Source organism: Chinchilla lanigera, unplaced genomic scaffold, assembly GCF_000276665.1.
Source record: "Chinchilla lanigera isolate Chin_1 unplaced genomic scaffold, ChiLan1.0 scaffold00039, whole genome shotgun sequence".
NCBI lineage: Eukaryota > Metazoa > Chordata > Mammalia > Rodentia > Chinchillidae > Chinchilla > Chinchilla lanigera.
The window spans coordinates 15744937-15766567 of NW_004955440.1; the positions used below are offsets into that span (position 1 = coordinate 15744937).

Consider the following 21631-nt stretch of genomic DNA (forward strand, 5'->3'; position numbering starts at 1 on the left):
CTCCCGATTTTCAGTATGGACAGAGCTGAAAACTGCCAGCAGTACTCATGTCAAAACCTAAATGTTAGTCTGCCTTGAAATTTCCCCCACCAGATTAATTAGTATGACCATCCTTAATCTCAGCCTCCCACAGAGTCAGGACTTGAGCAAAATTTAAACAAATTTTCTACCAGAGCATATCACAAATGGTCTCAAATCCAGCTACCAGTGGAGTCCTTGTTTCAAACTGAGACCTCCTAAGCCTGGCCCTTATTGTCTACATTTCTATTAATATTCTGGTCTCTGGAACTCTGACCAGGATGTCACATAAAGCTTGATCTAAAGCTTTCTGGGGGCTTCTTCAGCTGGCGTCTCCAAAGCTTTCCACACTTCTACAAACCATTTCCAGAGGCTTCTATGCCACACGTTTAGATAATCACAGAAAGGACTCCATTTCTCTGGTACCTAAATTTGTCTTGATGACATTCTTGAATACTAGTTTTGGGGAAAAAGAGTTTACATGGTAAGCATTAGGAAAGACACTTGACTGGCAGCATCTACAGCATCTTAGGGTGCAGAGAATATTAGTCAGAGTTCTCTAGATGGACAGATTCAATACAAAATATATGTATGGTTATACAAAGGATCATTGAGGTAGGCATATATGGTCAGAATCAGAAAAGTCCAAATGACCATCTGCTGGATCAGAGATGAAGAATCCAAAATGGCTGTCCATGTACTTGAGAGCCAGTGGATTGAGTAGTAGTGGAAGGTGAAAGCCTTGGAAGCTCACTGTACGGTCACCAATGCAAGTCTGCGTCAGAAACCTTGAGTCTGTTTTGGAGGGTGAAAGAGTCTGGACCAGGATACTGAAGGAACTATAGGACAACATTCATAGTGAAGACTGGAGTTCATAAAAAAAAAGGAAACAGTTCCTTCTCATTTCCTTTTTCTTTCTAAGTTGTGAGTCTCTTTGATGATGCTCCATATCGGGGGTCAATTGTCCCTTCTTAGTGTGCTGGCGCGCATGCTAGTCATCGACAAACACACTCTCAGAATTTACTAATTTGGTAGGAGGTTTTTACTTAGCTCAAGTTGAATACCACAATTATTGATCACACTAATATATGGAATCAGCTTAAATGTCCATTTTTTGTGGGAGAGGATTTTCCAGTACTGGGAATTGAACTCATGACCTTGCATTTGCCAGGCAGGCACTGTGCTGCTGAGCTAAATCCCCAGCTCCCTTAAATGTCTATTAATGGATGAGTAGATAGAGAAAATATAGTTTATTTACACAATGGAATACTATTCAATCTTTAAAACATGGGAAATCCTGTCATTTGCAACAACATAAGTGAAACTGAAAAAATATTATACTAAGTAAAATATAAGCCAGGCCCAGAAAAACAAACTCTGAATGACTTCAATTATATTTGAACTATAAAAAACATCAAACTCAGAGAAGTAGAAGAACACTGTTAACAGAGGCAGGAGGGAAGTTCTGAAGCTGTTGGTTCAAGGACAGAAAGTTTCAGCTAGACAGAAAGAGTAAGATTAAACACTCTACTGAAAAAAATAATGATGAAAGTTAAGAATGTATGCTTTGAATTGTTAATAAAGTAGATGTGAACGGTTCTAACCACCAAAAATGAGAAATGTATAAAGTAAAGCTCATGTTAATTAACTTGATTTAGCCATCCTATAATGTATCAATAAGTGAGAACATCATCTACATTATAAATAGATCCAATTTATATTTGCAAATTAAAAATAAGTGCACATAAATATCTTCATTTTACAGAGAAGGAAATTTGGACATAATAGTATGTATTTACAACCAGTAATCCTAAGCATTGTGTTAAACAGGCTTTTCTCAAACAAAACAACTGAAAGTCCTATATACATATATCTGTCATAGGAGTGGAAGAAACTAGAAAGTAGTCAGTTTTCAATTCAGTCCCCAGTTCTTCTCCTGCAGTCCTTACCTCATACAGACTCATTTTGTTGTTGTTGTATGGGGATGCTAAAGAGCGAGTTCATTCACCAGAGCCCTCCCAAGAGGCAGAACCAATAGCACATCCACGTCGGTGCACATGTGGTGAGGATTTATTATGACTGATCATGTCACACAGCCGTGGAGGCTGAGGAGCCCCTCAGTCTGCGCTCTGCAAAATGGAAGGTGTGTTTGCAACCTCAGCTCCAAAGCTTGAAAACCAGGAGCTCTGATGTTTGAAGGGAGACAAGGATGCAAGTCCCAGCTTATGTTCCTCTGCCTTTTTGTTCTCTTTCGGCCTCTCAGTGGGTTGCATGAAGCCCACCCTATTGGTGAGGGTGATCTTTGCTCAGTGCACTAACTCAAATGTTAACGTCTTTTAATGTCGCAGACACACTTAGAAATAAAATGTAATCAGACACGCTATGACCCCATCAAGTTGACGCACAAAACGACGCATCATCGAAATTTCTCAGAGCTTTCCCTTTCGTTTCTTCTCTTTATGACTGCCACAGTGGGAAAGATCGGGGCCTTGTTACCGTGACTGCGCCTGTGACGCAGGCTCTGGGAGCAGCCCGGAAGTCGGATTGTGCACTAACACCCGGATGCTGAAATGGCCGGGGAGGGAGTAGCTTCCGGTGACCCAGAGGACCACAGACCGTAAGGTCACCCGCAGATGCTCTAAATGTATGCTTGTGACTCTGAAACCGCACATCACCTTTGATGAAGGGCTGAGGCCTTCACATTGTGTTCTTGCCTGACAGTTATGTAAAATGCAGGCCACCAATTCTCCCGCTTGCCTGGGGTAGGTGCATACTGGGAAAAGGTGTTTAAAGTAGTAGGACAGGGTTAGTCCCATTCTCAGGAGATTAGAGAAACACGGTTTAAGCATCTTTATCCTGGGGACTCTCCCAAGAGAAAGTCTAAACTGGAGCTGAATTACTCTGCGCAGCACAGCGGGTGCTTGCTCCACTTGTCATGGCTGCCAGTGACTCCTGTGTTGCTAACTTCTCTCAGACAAGAATAGCCGAACAGATACAACACTCAGACAAGTTCAAGGCCGAACAGATACAACACTGAGTGTTCAGCCTCAGCTCATCATGGCGATTAGAAGGCAGCAATCCACAAATTTACTTCCTGCCGGTTGGAGTTACCCGGGGATCCTAAAGGTACTGACACTTGTGTACTAATGACCTGGGATGGGACTTGGATGTGGGGATTTGTTAAAGCTACCAGGTGAGTTTGATGTGTAGTCAAGGCTGAGATCTACTACCCTAGTGTTGTCTTCCAACTGCTCAGGCTCACAGTAGCATTTTCACTACATCTGCTGATGGGTGGACGTTAGCTATCTTACAACGCAGGAACCAAATCAGTGTCTGTGAAATCATTCAATCTAGTTTCTGGCAAGAGTAAGGTCTCAATAAATGCTTTTAAGTATTCGGTCCCAATATTGGTCCTTATTTGTGTGCACACAAAATGTGCATGCATGCATGTGTATGTACATGCTCCGATGGCCTGTGTATACCTGACAGTCAAACCATGAATGAATATCATCACAGGAATTTTCTAGGTAAGGGGTAATATCACGATTCAATACTTTTAATCCCTATTGTATGTAATTTTTGTAAATGTCAGTCACTCATTTTTCTACTTAAAGCTGCCCATTTTAATGGAAAAGAATGTAACTTTCTTGGGTAATTAGGTGGTGCTTTATGATTATTTTAGTAATTCATATTATTGTCTATATATGTAAGTACTAGAAAGTTTAAATATGAGAATTCAGGCATTATTCAAAGGTCAATATTTTATTTCAATGGACTTATCTTTCATTATGGAAAGTGAAAAAGTAAGGTCAATTCAAAGCTTCTACCATTTAGGTTAAAGTAGTGCTTTACTGAAGTTCTGAATGTTTTCCCTGTGAGGCAGCACTCTTGTGTATTTGATCATTTAGATCACATGGAAATGTAAGGGAAATTGTATATAGCAGGCTTCCAGCAATAGAGACATTTTTATTGATCTGCAGGTCAATATATTCAAAATTCCCCCTCCAAAAAAAAAAAAAATTCCCCCTTCAAGGCCACTTGAGGCCCACCTGAGAGACAAGGGTGCCTCACTGGCTGAGAAGTTAAAGGCTAAGCTAAAGCATTCAGCAGAGTGTGGGTGTGGGTGGTAAGTAGTGCAAAGAGAGAAAGAAGCATGTGCAAGATCTTCAGGTAAGAAAGTGCTTGACTTTTCCAGAAACTGGACAGAGACTATTGAGACAGAGTAAAATGGAAAAATGGACCATATTAGGGAATGTAGCTGGAAAGGTAGGCTCAGAGCTACATATTTCTGGAAACTTGTCCCTTCATTTTATTTCTTATAGACACCTATTAAATTCTGTTCTGCTTTTGTTCTACACAAAGGTCAACTATGTTAATAATAATCCTGCTTAACAAAATACTGCAGAGGTCAGTAGTTTAAAATACAGTCGCTGCACTTACTCTTTTCCAAACATCAGTGTGTTGGATGAGAAGTAGCTGATACGGGATAGACTTCACTCTGAGGGGCCGGTGGGAGCCAGAACTGCTCCAGGAGGCTTTGATCTTTGCTGCATCAGTTGCTGGCCCAGGGCAGTTATGTCTACAGCAAAAGGGAAAGCAAGCAAGCCCGGTGGGCAAGTACATTTGATGATTCTGTATGAATCACATCTGCTAAGGTCTCATTGGGCAAAGAAAGTCACATCATGGGCCGTACATGGAGGGTTAAGAATATAGAGTTATATAAGTTAAAGCACAGACAGAGAAAGGGGTAAGGCATTCTGATAAAAATTAATCTACCATACCCAACATATTAGAGATTTGATGATTGATTACCTTCTGTTCTCCTGGTCACCCATGTTTTCTTCCTATTAGGGTTTAACATGTCCTTTCTTACCCTTAACATTTCATCTAATCCTTATTCTTTTATGGTGCCTGAATTATTCCCTTCCTCTCTGCTAAAAACAGTAAGAACAGTAATCGTATTCATTAACTTAGGGAAAACATCTGGAGAGTTGTTTTTGTTTTTCTTCAGTTTTCATCTGAATGTTTGGCATTTTGTCAAAAGTTTTACTCTGAGAAGCTTTCAAAAGTGAGTCTAGTGAGTGGATCACTTCCTCTCCGGTTTTAATACACTAGAGCCGCTCAAATGCTACCCACGGGATGCATGCTGGGCATCACCTTGTAGCAGAAAGGACAGGATGTTTTCCTCGTAGTCCTCATCACAACAGTAAATTCCTTAATAAACCTGAACCGATTGGCCCACGTTAGAAGTCATGCAGGTCTTGTGAGAGTCTAATGTGTAAGAGAAGCTTGGTGTTATTGGAGTTGGATCATCATAGTTTCTATGACTTACTAACTATGCATGGTACATGGAATGCAGTTATTTATCATTTTGCTGAGATATTCATTTGAGTCATATGTATGCATCTCAGTGCCACAGTTTTGTTTGCTGTTTCTTGTTGCTGTTTCTAGTAAAGAATCTCGACTTTAGTGACAGTGTTTGAAAATTTGGAAAACTCCCATGTATGTGGGGATATGCCCTGTATGAAAGCGAAAGGTCTTTCTTGTTATTTTCCTCTGAAAAGGAGACTGACTATCAAGTCAGAGATCAATATTTCAAGTAAAATAAAGCAAAACACATAGATATAGTATATCTTTGGCAATATTAAGAATATATGTATACTTTTTTGTGTGTTCTTGAACTGGTTTTTCTGCACCAGCAAAGTGCTTGTAAAATTAATACATTAAAGTACTACATAAAACTTGGAGCACAATCCAGCATAAAAGGGTTCCCTGCTAAGAAGGAACTATGTGTATGGAACTAAAATCTGATAGTGAAAAGGCATGCACTATGGACTAAAGGCAGGTAGAGTCAAACAAGGGAAAAGAAAAATCAACAGAACAGGGAAAGAAATGGCCTACATGTGGCCACGAAGGCAAGCAACTAGCAAAGTCACCAAGAGGATTTAGGACAGCGTGTCACAGCTCAGCACTTTCCAGATGTACGGTAGAGAGAGAACCTTCCCCCGGATTGTGTGCTATTGGAGGGACAGGACAACATCTTCCCTGAATGTTTTGCTTTGGTTTCTGTGACACTGCTGGACTCAGCCTAGATGCTCAGTACATGCTTGATGAATGAGTGACTCAATACTGTACTAAGTGAATATACGGAAGCCCGTTGGTGGGTAACAAGCCCTCGCTTTTTAGGATAGTGTTAGAAGCAGAACTCTCTATCACTATGCAGGATGCAAAAGTTCATGGAGATCAAGGCAGATCATCCTCTTGTGGAGGGCGACAAGACACATACTATTAAAAGAAGTAGTCAAGTCCTGGGATTAAGACTACACTCCACTTGCAGATCTGAGAAACAGGTAAGAATCTTTGTAGCCAGAAAATTAGACATTAGGAGTCACAAGTTCAGCATAAGACAAGAAAGATTTCTTGCTGCATGTGAAAGTGTTGAATTCAATTGCCTTAAACATTCCCAACCAAGTACAGAGCTTGGCCCTAGGGCAGACATGAGGGTCCAGTGGCCTGAACCGAACAGAAAGAAGGGCCACTTTGTTCAGGGACTTGGGAGCTTGTTCAACTATATATTTATTCTGATACATACTAAATGTTTAAAAAATACAAAACTCAAAAAATCTGGAGTGCTATGTTGTCTGTTTTTGGTATTTTAGCACAGTGAAATTAGATGAATTCATCGGAGTAAAGGAAATATCTGTGATCTTTATACACAAATATCTAAGAACACTGTAGGAAATCTACTTATTTTACATTTTTAAAATCCATTTTCCTCACCAAAATAAATATTTTCCCCCCAGGAAAGAAATGCATGAGTATCAAATTCAAAAGTGTGTGGAAAGGACAACAAAATAAACATAAGGAAAAGAAAATATACCAATACAAATATAAATAAATTATAAAACAAGAAACAACAGATGAAAGCTCTGAACTGAGCATGAGAGTTGGTTCAGCGAGTGAAAAAGTAAAAGAACGTGAGAGCGAGGGAAGGAGGAGCAAAGGAGGTGACGGAGAGGAAGAGAAAGAGAAGGAGGTGGAGGGAGCTATTCCTTAACTAATTAAAAATATATGTGACGAGGAGGAGAAAGCACAGATGCAAGAACACATACCAAATATTTGTGTGTACTCCATGTGTATCCATTCCTGAAGTGTAAAAGGGTAAGTTTATTCTCTCAAGAAACACCTTTATCTCTTTAAAGGTGATACAACCCCCATTTGAAATACATTCTGAATTAATTCAAAAAATCAACTCAGTGCCAATCAAAATAACAACAGTAATTTTTTCATGCAAATTCAAGTTTACAAGAGTGGAAAGAAAAGTTTCAAAAAATAAGAACAATGAGGGTTCTAGATCTCGATCTTTAGGTGTTAGACATATGATAGAAAGTCAGTAATAAATATTTGGTAATAGAAATCCTAGAATAAGTATGTCATAAATAGAGCCACTACATATAGAATTTGTGGTATAATGAAAAGGATATTTGAACAAAGGAATTTGCAACAGTTTACACAGGGCCAGGGATGTAGCAGCACAGCTCCTGCCCGGCAAGCACAAGGTCATGAGTTCAATTCCCGGTACCAAAAAAAAAGAAAAAAAAAGAATGAGAAGGGAGTGGGTTTCTATTACTCTTTACAATGAAATATATAAGATGATGCAAAGATTTTAACACAAAATTATGTACCATACACTTTGTTGAAGAAAATACAGGAGAAATATTTATATCTTCTTGAAGTGAAAACTTGGGGAAAATGACACAAAACCCAGGAGTCAAAAAAAAAAGACTAATAGCTTTGGATAAAAATTAAAATTAAAATTAAAATACTTGGATCATTTAAACACAATGAATGATTTCAAAAGACAGAAACACACTAAAATAAAATATATATCCATCATATATGTAAAAATAAAGCTAATGCCCCTACAGTATATTGAGCTCTAATAAGTCCATGACAAGGGCATCAGTAACCAAAAAACATGTCAATAAGCACAGAAAGAAAAAAAATACAAATAATTTCTAAGAGTCAGAAAAACTGTTCCTTCTCAGCACTGGAGCAAGATATTATATTTTATGCATTAAAGTGGCAAATTCAAAGTATTTCATGATATACTGTGTCATTGTGAGCATGTAGGAAAGAAATTTGTACTCATTTTGCTAGGTATGCAAATCAGCAACAGCTATTTTGATGACAATTTATTATTATGAAATATAGAATGTTACATACTTCTGATTAGTATTTTCAGATGTATTTATACTACAGTATGTTCAGATATTGCAGTTATATGCTTTTTTCTGAGAGTGTTCATTGAAGCTGTTTTTGACAGCAAATAGCCACTAAAAATTCAAGAATGAGGGGCTGGGGATTTAGCTCAGCGGCAAAAGCGCCTGCCTGGCAAGCGCAAGGTCGTGAGTTCAGTTCCTGGTACCGGAGAAAAACCAAAAAAAAACAAAAAACAAAAAACAAAAAAAAAATTCAAGAATGAAAGACTGTCTGATTGTGATACGTTTGTATAAACGGGTACTATGTATATATTGATAAAGAATGATCTCCAAGACATGTTAAGGAGAAGAAAGCAGATTTTCTGACAGTTGTTTCCATTGCATACGATGATTAATTTTATGTGTTAACTTGCTTACACTACGGTATTCAGTTTTCAAACCCTAATTTTGATGCTGTTAGGAAGGCGCTTTATACATGTGATTCACATCCATATTCAGTTGATGTTAAATAAAACACATTATTTTTCATAAAGTGGGTGGGCTTCATCCATTCAAGTGAAGGCCTTTAAAATAAAACTGAGATTTTTCTGGAGAAGAATAAATTCAGCCTGAAGACTGGAACATTAATTCTTCCCTTAATTTCCAGTCTTGATGTGCCCTAAAAATTTCAAATTTTCCAGTCTCCTCCAATAATATAAGCCAGTTCTGTAAAATAAACCTTTCTCTCTCTGCATACAGACATGTTCAAACACACATACAAACACACACACACACACCCTTGTTTCTGTTTCTCAGAGCACTGACTGATAGGCTATGGTATTGCACCATTTATAAAACCTTGTTGGAGACATAATAATTGTGTATTTGGAGAAGGTCTCTGGAAGATCATTCATCAAAACAGTAGTAACAGTGGGCAGAGCCTCTGGTCCCACTCCAGGCCCTTGGAATCAGGACTTGTATTTTTTAATTTTCTTTTTTTTTAAACCTTAAAGAGTAAAAAAAACAATTTAAAAAAATTAGAAATGATACAGAGTTTCAAAATACAAGATGGCAGGAATTCACCAATGATTGTTTTATTGCATATTGTTGTCCTCAAAGCAGCTGTTCAGATTACCAGATAAAAGCATGCAGAACTGGTCGCCTAATCATTTTCAGCCCCTTATCACCCTGCTTTCCCACAGTTTCAGGGTTTTTTATTTCAGTGTGTTCAGTTTGGCCATATCCTCTCCCTTTTACTTGATCTTCACCCCTTTCCTTACTTTTTTTCTCCTGTCTGATAATGATCTTCTTCTGCTTTCTTGTCACTTTTTCATATGCCATACACTTATTAGGGAAAATGTGTAATTCAGTGGTGCCTTGAGGACTCGCATTTTAATGATTGTGGAACTGGAGAAACTCTGGCAGGGGAAGCCAGCTTGGGAGGTCCAGCTTGGAAGACAGGTTGCAACTTCTTCATCCTGGGCCCCGTGTGCTGGCTGAACTGTGCTCTCTTCTCACGCCTGGGTTCTTTCTTCCTTCCTAACCTGCCCAGTGTAATGTGCCTTGCTATTTCCCGGACCCTCTCCCTTCTTTCATGCCAACTAGTTCTGATATGCCGCCTATCAGTGAATGATCATTTCTTTTTTTAGCTCTTTTCTTTTCTTCTCTTGGGAATAAATTTTAATCGTCCAAATTCATTCTTTCTTGCCCTGTAAGATTCCTCTATTCTGAAACCCTTAAAACTCAATGGGCCAAATGCCTTATAGCTTGAGGACGCAGCTCAGGATGTATAGAACAGACACGCTATTTGGACTCGCTGATTTTCCCCATCAATTTTGGAAACTGGGTTGCCAAAACACAGGAATGGAATTTTCTGGTGGTTATGTTTGTGCTTCTTCTGTGTGTGTGATCCTTTTTTTGTTCATGCTGCATTTTAGGCAGAACTTGTCATAAATTGAATTTTTATTTAGTGAAGGAATTTATCTTTTGATACGGCAGATTTTGAAACTTTTCTGGCTTTGACACTTTGGGAGCTTTTAAAAATAGTATAATTGGCTGCAGAGGTCAGGCAAGATAAATTGATCGTACAGGAGGGAAAAATTATCCAACAGGGGCTTACCTGGTTTAGAGAAAAGCTATAGCCTAAGTAGGGAAAGAGAAAGAAATATAGAAGGATAGCCTTGGGAAAAAATCCAGCATGAATAAAACTTGCAAATGTGGCTTGTTCATACTGTCGGTAGGCTGTAGCTCTTGTAAGGTTCCCAAAGAATAAATGAGTCTGTAGCCAGCTGTAACTCAGTATGACCTTAAGCCTGTCTTCTAACGACTCCAAAGCCATTCCAACAACTCGGCATCCAAAGGGGTTTCCTGGGCTGCAGCGTGTCTCAGAGAAAGGAACGCCATTCCTTCCTTGCCGTTCCTTCAGTGCTCAGGTACATCCTGCCATGCACACCTCCCCTGTCCAAATAACCACCCTCAGCATCAAAGACCTGCCTGTGTCTGCTCGCCTGAGCATTTTCCCAGCAGTGTAGGCCTTCAGGCCCATCAAATCCTGTGTGTTTAGACAGTCCAATGCCGCCAACTTAACTGCAAGGTGGTTTCCACTGCAGGCAGAGAAGGGCTGTAGGGACTCAGCTAATGACGATTGTAGGCTATTGTCTGAACCTTTTCACTCCTACAACAAAAGCTAAATTCAAGCCTGGATGTAGGTATGGAGGCGCTCACCCAAATTATGTTTGTTGTACTAGATAAAATTATAATATTATAATCCCACTGACTTTGATATTAATGCAAAATGAAGAGGTCCTATAGCCAGATGCATGATGATAACTAACTGTTTCATTAGAAATCATTAGTGCTTCCCAGTGTTAATTCTTGGGTCATTCTAAAGCATGGAAGAACCCAGTATTCGATATATCCCTAAGGTGTGCACAAAGCCTTCCAATTGTGGTTTACAATTTTATATGTTATACTTTCATCTTTTCCTAAAATGTAATTTTAAGCAGAATCTTGACAGTTAGAACAGACAAGTAGGATCGCTATGAAATAGGCCAGATTTGTTATCTGTTAAAATTGCCTTTGTCTGTAGGGTGTGCATTGAAGCATGTGATCCTGGGGATGCGTGGAACATGATTGGCCAATCAGTGGGCTAAATGAAACCCAATTTTTATTTGGTGTTCGCAGTTTCACTATTTTGTTTAACTCACTGACCAGATCCAGATCCTCTGGACTCCAAGAGCTATTGAAAGTCATAACTGCTGGATTTTTTTCTGGATATTAGGATATCTACATGTACAAACATCTTTTTTTTTTTAGAAATTTATAATGATTGCTATATCATCTTCAATGAAGTTACTCAGTCCATTAAATATTAGAATGTAAGACTGATCAAACAATCAAAGACAATAACCAGTAAAAAAGAAAAATATTGGAAATGATGCAGAGCTTCACCATACAAGATGGTAGGAGTTCAACAATGGGTCTTACACTGCATACTGTTTTCAGATCAGTCATTCTGGTTACCAAATTCAAGCATGCAAAATTGGTCAAGAGAAAAGAAAATTTTAAACATTGATTATTCCTCTCAATAAACCACAGACATCAGCAATACATCTATTCCAGCTATTCTTGATTACACATATAAATTTTGTTTTCCATTTAAAAAACCCAAAATAACAAAAAGAAATACATAAACAAAACAGCATAGAGAACCATAAAAATAATTCAGAATTTCAAAACATGGTGACAGGATATTAACAGTGATTGCTATACTATATAATGTCATCTTTAATACACCATTATTAATTTTGATTATTGGATTTAAAATATTTCTAAAGTATATTGCATACTTTTAATGCCCTTAAACAGTATAATAAATGGACTTTTATTGTTCTTGGATTAAAAATATCATTTTGGAAATGATAATATATGCTGCGATACTAGTAGTTAAAATAATACAATAGAAAGTATGTGGGCTGTGAAGTCCATGGTATCTATGTGACCTTAAACAAATAACCTCAGTCACCTTCTGCAAATGTGTAATATCAGAATGAATTCTAATGCGTAGAGAAGCACCAAGTAATCTGGGGACTGGAATCTTATTCTCATTGACTGAGTTTTCCTGGTGAAGATTTACATTCTACACCTTGTCAGGGTTTTCCTTAAGTAGAGCTGTACTGTAGGTACTGCCTATTTCAAGCCAGATCAACACAAAAGGTTGACTCATTTTTGTTGTACGCCCGTGTGATTTTCCTTTTCTGTTGGTTGAGTGTTGTGAACCTCCATGAGGCCACAAAAGTAAGGTGAGAGAGAGAAAGACAGGCCATAACACAACACACAGAGGTGACATAGGAGAAGGTCACCTGCTTTTCAAGTTATTTGTGCCCTGCAGTCCTGCTAGTGTCCAACTAACATATGCACCATTTCCATAAACAATGGATGGCTCGGTCCCTTCTTGATCTTCTGACTTGTGAGATCTGATGAGGTCTTGGAGGCTCATGTTAATCTCTTGATGGTTCATGTCTGATTTATAAATTAAGACCTGTTTTAGTGAAAGAGAGTAGTGTTCCTTCATAGAATGGCCAGCCTTCTCTGAACTTTTGGCCTTGATATTTTCATTGTCCTATCCTCCAGTCACCACAGTTACTTCTGGAACCATAGATCTGCCAAATCTTGTGATTGTTCGTCAATTGTGCTACAGTTAGACGCATGAGATCTGGTTCTTGACTCTATGCTCACGGTCTGCTTCTTAGGGACATTTCTAGATACCAACTGTCTTAAAGTAGCTTCTTTAGAAAAAACAGACTATGCCAAAATCTTTAACAGATTGAAATTATGTGTGGTGTAAAATATGATGTTTTGATGGTGGGATGGCTAAATTGAGTTAACTGACGTATTCACTACCTCACATACTTACTATATTTTTGTAGTGAGCACATTTCAAATCTACTTTCCTAGCAATTTTTAAATACATAATACATTGTTACTAGCCAGATTCACAGTGTGAGTAATGCTGCCATGAGCATGGGAGTGCAGCTATTTCTTCAACATGCTGACTCCATTTTCTTCTCTGTAATACCTAAAACGATGGTTAAATTTATATATTTTTATTTTAAAATGATAAAGTAATGACATACATTCTGCACAACACATACTTCAGATTTTGAAGTTTGATCTCACCCCAGCCTGGAGATATGTAGTAGCATTCTCTCCTACAGTGCTGAGACATGCAGGTGAGCTACAACTCCCAGGCAGACACCTGATCATAAGTGTGAGCAACTGATAATCTAATGTGCTTTGTACGGCTAAGTAAAATGTTGAGTAGATTCAGTGTATTAACTGCAGTTTGTGCTTATGATGTTTTCATCTTATGACCTGTTTATCAGGATGAAGTCAACTGTAAGTGAAGGAATATCTATCTGTGTATCCAGAAGAATTGCTGCAGCATATGGTAGTTGTATTTGCAGTAGTTTAAAGAACTTCCAATGATTTTCCATAACAGCTATATTACTTTATATTCCACAAATCAGTGTAGGGAGGTTTCATTTTCTGTTCATCTTTGCCAGTAGTTGTTATCTCTTGTGTTTTTTTGTTTTTTTTTTTTTTAATAACAGGCATCCTAACAAGGGTAAGATGATATTTTATTTTCTCTTTAATTTTCATTTCCCTTATGGTTAATAATGTTGAGCTATTTGTACTTCTTTAGAGAAATGCCTTTACAGATATATTGCCCTGTCATTACTTGGGTCATTTCATTTCCTGCTACTGAGTTGTTGAAATTCCTTGTATGTTGTTGAGCCTTAATCTCTCAGTAGATGTATGGCTCACAAATGATCTGGCTTGTCTCTAAGTTCTCTCTTCTGATGATTGTTTCTTCTGTTATGCATAAATATTATAGTTTGATGAGGTCAAATTTAACTTTTCTTTGTTTCTGTTTGAGGGTCATATCAAGAAAATCTTAAGGTATCTTCCTTTGCCTGGTCACTAGTTGCATTCATGTCTTCTAGATCTGATGTTCTGTCCTCCCCTTCATTCAATCTGCTGTAGGTACTTTCAGTGGAGTTTCTAATCTCCTGCCTTTCTGTTTGGATCTGCTTAATTGATACCATTTCTTGTCTATGTTTTTCATTCACGGCTTCCGTGACTTTTCCTGAGCTCCTCCATTTGTTTATTTGTATCTGCTTTAATGTCCTTTTTTCTTTTACAAATAAAAAAAAATTAAAAAGCCAAAAAAAAAAAAGAAAGAAAATCTTTTCCCAGACCAATGTCAATATTTTGCTTATTCTTTTACAATAATAAGTTCTCTCCCCTGCAAAACATTTCTACAGATTAAGTGTATTTCCTGTTCCACTGACTTAGACTGTTTGGTTTGTGCAATGCAATATGGGTATTTCTACAAGAATGTTTGATTCGCATAGCCACCTTCTCTGGTTATGCCCTCTACCATGAAAGCAGCATTACCCAGGTAGTGGCTGTTTCATCCCTTTAGGTTCAAGAATGAGAAAAACTTGGAGACAAATGGCATCCAGTTGGTCACCATAGAAGTGACCATAGCAACCCAAAGCCCTCATATGACAGAAGAGAAAAAATGTAATAGAAGGTTGGATGTTTGTTAACACAGAAAAAGATTAAAAATACAATACGTCTGTGACTTCTGGAAGAGACATTCTTGTATATTACTAGTGGAAAAGTATACTAATACAAACCCTATGAACAGTAATTTTGTTGGAAATAGCCAGCAACATTATAGATACAATTTCATTTCTGGTGATTTATGTGACCGATATACTTTCACATGTGCACAATGTTACGTGTTCAGAGTTAGTCACTATACAGCATACTCTAATGGTAGAAGACTGGTAACAATCCAGAGTTCCAATAATTAGGGTACAATGACACAGTTGAATACCATACAGGTACACATCCATTACTCTTTTGAAAAAGTTCAATATATATAGACTATGAAATATATCTTTAATTAAACTAATATTTCCAGTAGTCATCTACCATCTATACAATGTTTCTCAAATAGAAAACCCCAGACAGTTATATCTTCAGAGGCTTGTAATATGTATTTTTACTATTAAAATTATTTTACCACTAAAACATGTGTCCACTTATTTTTCTCTTATGTGTAAATTTTAATCCAGTGTAAATTGAATGTTGCGTATAGCTCAAGATAATGTTCCAATTTTTTTTTCTTTTGGGGTGGATAGCTCATTTTTCCAGTACCATATTCTGAAGAAATTGTCCTTTCCCATTATATGTTCTTGGTACATATTTGTTGAAGATCAGTTCAATATCCATATGTGGCCTTTCATTGGCCTACATATTTGTTTTATGCTAGTACCATACTGTCTTGAGTCCAATCACTTTATAGTAGATTCTACAAGACATTTGTTTGGAAAGATACCCAAAAAAAGAGTCTGGGTGGAATGAAATTGAAATTGTAAATAGAAAAATCAAGCTCCTAGGACATTCTCAAGCTGTTCAGCACAGGTTTGATTTTGGTTAGGAATCCTACTAGAAGGAGTTTCAGTACTATGCATTTCTTGAACTCTGTCTAAGTAAAAGTAAAGGGAACATTTTACCCACTGACACCTGGTCCATGGATATAGAGCATCCTCCAGGAGTGTTGAATCTAGGTTTGCTTAAGCACAGGAATAACTTTGTGGGCTTCTTTCATCATCTGATTTGGAATTCCAGAGAAATGTTGTCATAGAAAGTTCACATTGTATAACCCAGATATGGAGCTTTTAGATGACATGTGCTTGCATTCAGTCACCGTACCTATTTGTAGAGTTAAATAAAGGCAGGACATTAAACATACCTGATACCATTTCAGGCTATTTTCCCTAAAGAAAGTGGCTGCCTTGTCTGCTCTTCTTTAGCAATGGCAACAAAATAATAACAATTTTTCTTCTACATTTTGTAATCTGTTTGCTATTGGTTATTACTTCTCACCCTTAATCATGTACTTTTCAGTGCCATGACTTCGTATAGTCATTAATGTTTTTTTCCCCTCTGACTTTGAAATCCAATTGCAAAGTTGGTTAAGATTGTGTATAAATTACAAATAAATGTTCCCTGAGTGAAATTCTGCAGTGCTTTAAAAGCACACGATATTAACCCTTTTGATGTGGCTCTTTAGCCATTTATTTTCTCTTAATTTCTCACTCTTTTTTATATTCTGGCTGGGCAAACATAAATAACTGACTATCATTCTCTCATACTATGACATTATTATATGAGGAAAAAAATTTAAAACTGTTCTTATTTTGCTATCCTTATAGCTTTGTTTTGCTATTCAATAGCTAGACATACTCATGAAATTCATTTTGGTTCATATCCATTAAATTAATAATTAAAAGACATATAATACATAGTAAAGCAGTGTTATGAACAATACTTCCAATATAGTATTCTAATATATTTTACCAGTAAAGAAGGGTATTTCTTTTGAAGACAAAACAGTTAAATCAAATATCTATTTCTCCCAAAATGTTTCACATGAAAATGTTAAAGACAAAAATAATAATGGAGAGAAAAAAAAAAAAAAACAAATTACACTTCAAATTGCTATCTTTGTTGCAGGCATTAATAGTTCAAATTAAGCAAAAGCTAAAACACAAATATTGATTTTGGTGCTGGCTACATTTCCAGGGTCTTTGAAATGTTTAGAAAACAGTCTGCACATTTCATTTCCTTTTTGTTAGGATAGCACATTGTCGCCAATATTTCTTTGATTCATACATCTGGAATCACTAAGACGTGCAGCTGGAAGGAACTGTCCGTGACATTTTGTTTTCTTGACCGAGAATCAGAACCTCGACCCCACCGAAGGGAGATTACGTGGGCAAGTGAATGATGAAATCTCGAGTGACGACGAGAGACTGCTTCGGTGCTGGGAATCACGGGCTTGAGGCTGAGTTTGTGGCTGTATTTCTCTGAGCTTTACGAAAGGCTTGCTGCAGAAGATGCCACACTGCTTTTGTGAAAGCTGTGTCTCCTGTCTGTTCACACGTAGGCTAAGTTGTGGTCCTTCCCCTCGGATGCTGGCCAGAGCCCTGTCCTACATGGAGGAGGTGAGAGAGAAGAGCGTGGCCCACTCTCTCCCTACAATTTACTACTGCACGTGTGTGTATAGGACTCATAAATCAATAGCAATGTCATAAAGGAATCACTTATATTTGTGGAGAAAATTCCGGGAACTAAGGTGGAGACTACAAATCCAATGGGTGAGAGTAATCACAAGCAAACAAAGAGGAAAATAAAACGGAGGAAACTTTGTTCTAGTATTTCAAAGTTTCCCTTATAAGTAAACTTATGTAAAGAAATAGTTTAAAGAATAACATGGGAAAGCAAAGAGCCAAAGGGTCTTTACGTTTGTATTATTTAACCAACACAGGAAAGTAAACTGGTACAAGCACTTTGGAATGCTCATGAAAATTAAACGTAAGTGCAACCCAGAAATTCTTCCACCACCAATATGTTCAATAGATATAAGCAATTAATTCCGCCCAGCGACATGTGCAAGAGTGTCTCTACCATAACAACTGCAAACTATAAGTAATTTGGAATGGGTCAATGCATTGTATTTAACCATAGAATTGAGTATTCAAAGTCACAAAAAAACCAGAACAGTATTACATGCAGTAACATTCATGAATCTTATAGACATGATGGTAAGCAAAAGAAATCAGACACAAAAGTGTATAATTTTATGATTCTACTCATATGAAATTTGAATGTAGGCCAGGCTAATCTACTGTGATTTGAGATCATCCGATCAGCTGCTATTCTGCAGTGAGATTACTAGTTATGAGGAACACAGTGGGGTACTTAAAATGTGAGATATCTTTACCTTGGTTTTGATGCATAAAACACATATGTATATATTAAAATTATTCAGTATGTACACATTTTTGTCCCTAATTGTAAGCTATATCTCAATTCAAAAGAAATCATAGTGATGAATTACTAACAATAAACAAAGTGTGACTTTGCTATTGAAATTAATGATATATCTATCCATTACTTTATTGGAAGAATGTTCTACTGTGAGAAGATCTTTTATTTTCAGTACTTGGTATTGAACACAGGGCTTTTCATAATTTTTTTTGAGATAGGGTCTTTCTAAATTGCTAAATTGTCTAAGCTGGTCTTGAATTTATGATGTTCTTACCTCAGCCTACAGGCATGTATCACCACACCAGGCTGCTGAGAAGAATTCTTAAATTAAGTATATAAACATTTCTGGACACAAGCACATAAATTTATGAGATCACTTAAAGCTATCAAGTTGGTAACCACTTTTCAAATTGTACCTAAATTACTGTAATTGTTGAAGTTTCTTTTTAGAAACTGTCTTCCTAGATTATGAGATATTAGAGTGAACATGCATAAGGGATCAAGTAATTGTTCTTTGAAGTTACATATATTTTTATGAGATGTAAATAATGCAAGCTATTCTGGGATATACACAGGATATGTAATATGACTACTGACATTTTTCATTATTTTTCAACAGTCAGGTGTGCTTGGCCCAAAAATAATGAGAGTAATTATGTTGTCTGGCTCCAAAAATATTCCTAAGGCTCATTCCAAAGAAAATGTCCTAAAATATGTAGATTTTTGTTAGCAACAATGATTAAAGGTTTGTGGTTCATCAAAGCCTTACAGGTTTGTACAGTCTGAAAAGAAGTTGGCTCTTAGAAGGCAAACAAGTACAAATCCAGAAAAATAAGCAACTTTATATTCATGTCAGCAATTCCAGCAGGAAGTTGCCCTAGGATTAATTTGTTTTTAGGAGTCATCACCACCTTAATTTACTGAAGAGTAGGAAAATAACGAGGAGCTCCATCTCTAGTCCAAAAATGCTTTCATCCCTCTTTCAAAGAGACTAATATTTCCTGTCTTCCACCAGGACGGATAGGGCGGATGGCAGCAAATTGTAAGTCACTTTATCTTCAGTTTTGAAATCATACTTTTATTTAGTAAACCAAATGTGTACTCTTGCTGCTCACATTTTTCATATCTATCCAGTTTTCACTCTTCTACTTGAAGACATATTACAGCCGGCAGAAGAGGCTTCTCTTCTGACCACCTCCCTCCTGGGGAATGTTGAAAGGGTTGTCTGATCAGCCCAGGTCTCAGTTGGTTTATGAAACAGTGATGCTATGCCTACTTTGCGAGATTGTTGAGGAGTGTTTAAAGGAAAATTCTTGGCCAAAGATCAGGGGAGATTCCTTTCTCTTTGTGAGGCCTTCATGTTAATTAATTTTCCCATTTTACAAGCCTGGAGAGAATTTTCAGAATGTCAAGATGAGCCAAAAAGCATTTTTCCACTCATCCTTTAAGTTTCTTCTCTAGGTAATGTCAATTCTTATTCTCACATTTTCTGCATTAGATTTTCCACCAACTTCCTGTTGGGAAGCTTCTTTCTTTGAATTGTCTACAAAAGATTAAAGCAGTGAAGGGGCAGATATGACACAAATGCCTTCTGAGCTGTTTTCCCTAAGGAATACATGATATACCTTCTGCTTTTACACTTCAGTGATAGGCAGAGATGATATCCACCCTCATCTCTTCTTCCTTCAGTGGGGCCCAGAGATCAGGACTTTTCTTTTCTAACAAAAGTATAATAATATACCAGCATTTACATTTAGCTTGACAGAACAAGATATGTTTGGTGAATATTTCATGCTTAATGTAATTTATATAAAGCATTTCTATTGACTGAGAAGAGGTGGATACAATAGTCTTAAAGGTCTAATACATGTTTATTTTAGTCTGTTTGGTTCAGCTACATTAAAGTTTTAATTTTTTAAGCATAATTTATTTAGCTCATCAACTCATGAACCATTATTTACTAGTATTGTTATAAGTATAATAGACATTTGCCTTGTTTTTAAATTTGCTTAATTTACAAATTATAATATCTATTTTTTATTATCTTCGTGAACAATATCAGTTAAGATTGGCTTATTCTACTTGCTCTAACTTAACACCATTCACAAACTGAAACTGGTAGTATTCACCTTAACTTTTCACAACCCTGGGTAGCACTCCTGATGATCATAACATCCAACCAGAATACAATATGCTACTCTGAGCTTCACTGTCTTCCTTCCTGGGAGACTGCAATAAATTTTTCAGTTTCCAATTTTTATAGCTTCTAATGGGCACTAAGAGACATAGTTGGGTTAATTAAAATGGCATACATGTAACTGCTAAGCCTACAGGTAGTGCTATAACTGTAGTCTTTTATTATATTCAAAGCAGCACTTTGATATGTCAACAAGTGTCCTTTGAAACAAGACCAGCTTTTGCCTCTTTGTTTGCCGGATATTTGGTTTGGCTTTCTCATTAACTACAAATTCAATACAATTCTAGAACTATCCCGTTGCTCCTGTAAAACAAACTGTAACTAGTAGAATGCACACAGAATGCATTCACAAGTCAGGGAGTATAAAAATAACATTGGTAAAAAGAAAGCAAGTGAACTGTGAACTGACAGTTGTAAGGCTAACAGCAAGGCATTGTAAATTCCCTAGACAAACTTACCCCTTCATAAAGTTAGGATGTTATATAAGCCTGAAGGCACTTAATCTTGCATATTTATTCTCTAACCATTGCTGATTCTCCTGCATGAACTTGAAAAATAAAAGCCATGACTCAAGTTAAAGAAAATTACCACTTCTTACTCATTGTACAGTTCATCATCCCTGTGGTTACGGTTATCATCACTGCATAATCTTTGCTTCTTTGGGAACATGCGGCCTGCTGGGTTGTCCAGTTATCTGTGTATCAGTGGATGTCGAAGAGCAAGTGCTTTGTATTAGCCGAAGGCCTCCTCAGGGGTTTCCTTGATTCAGCCACACTTGGGTAGAGCTGATTCTTTCCCACAGGAAGTGTGCGAGGCCGCCAGGATTGACTCCAGTTGGATGGCCTCACGGCAATTAGGATATTCTTTGATTGCTAAAGGGCCTTTAAAATTTATGAAGGAATTTGAAGAGAAATTTGAACTACCATTTGTTCTTGTGCTTCAAATTTCTTAGGCCTCAAAAGCCTCAAAAATACTGAACTTTTCTTTCTTGATGCAATACTCCAAATGACCCCAATCTGAAGGATGAAGAGCAATGTCTTTGAGGTCTTTATCACTCAAAATACCACTGAATACTCTGGAGTATTTTTTCATATTAATTGAAACATTTTACACAAAATCAGGCATTTATGAACATAGTTTTTGTTTGCCATTTTAGTACTATTTACTTAATATTTTAAAAATCGATAGAAAAATTTAATTGACATTTATTTTGATCCACTGATTATGTTCCATAGTTAATAAAATAATTGCTCTTCCATAATGAATTGCATTCTAATCCTACTAGTCTCTGTTAACAAACCATGTC

At 37.1% G+C, this 21631-nt stretch overlaps 2 long non-coding RNA genes across 4 annotated transcripts in view; one reads left to right on the forward strand and one right to left on the reverse strand.

Annotated features, from left to right (window-relative positions):
* The window catches only part of LOC102030003, a 20571-nt gene extending 18507 nt beyond the window's left edge, over positions 1-2064 (reverse strand). The window contains exon 1 of the long non-coding RNA XR_262026.1: positions 1968-2064. This is a non-coding gene — a long non-coding RNA (uncharacterized LOC102030003). The remainder of the gene's footprint in view (positions 1-1967) is intronic.
* A 579-nt stretch (positions 2065-2643) lies between these two features.
* Positions 2644-21631, forward strand: part of LOC102029558 — a 28715-nt gene continuing 9727 nt past the window's right edge. For 2 of the 3 annotated variants that reach the window (XR_001235230.1, XR_262023.2), the window contains exons 1-2: positions 2644-3144; positions 6242-6368. This is a non-coding gene — a long non-coding RNA (uncharacterized LOC102029558). The remainder of the gene's footprint in view (positions 3145-6241; positions 6369-21631) is intronic. The other variant, XR_262024.2, reaches the window with a different exon arrangement.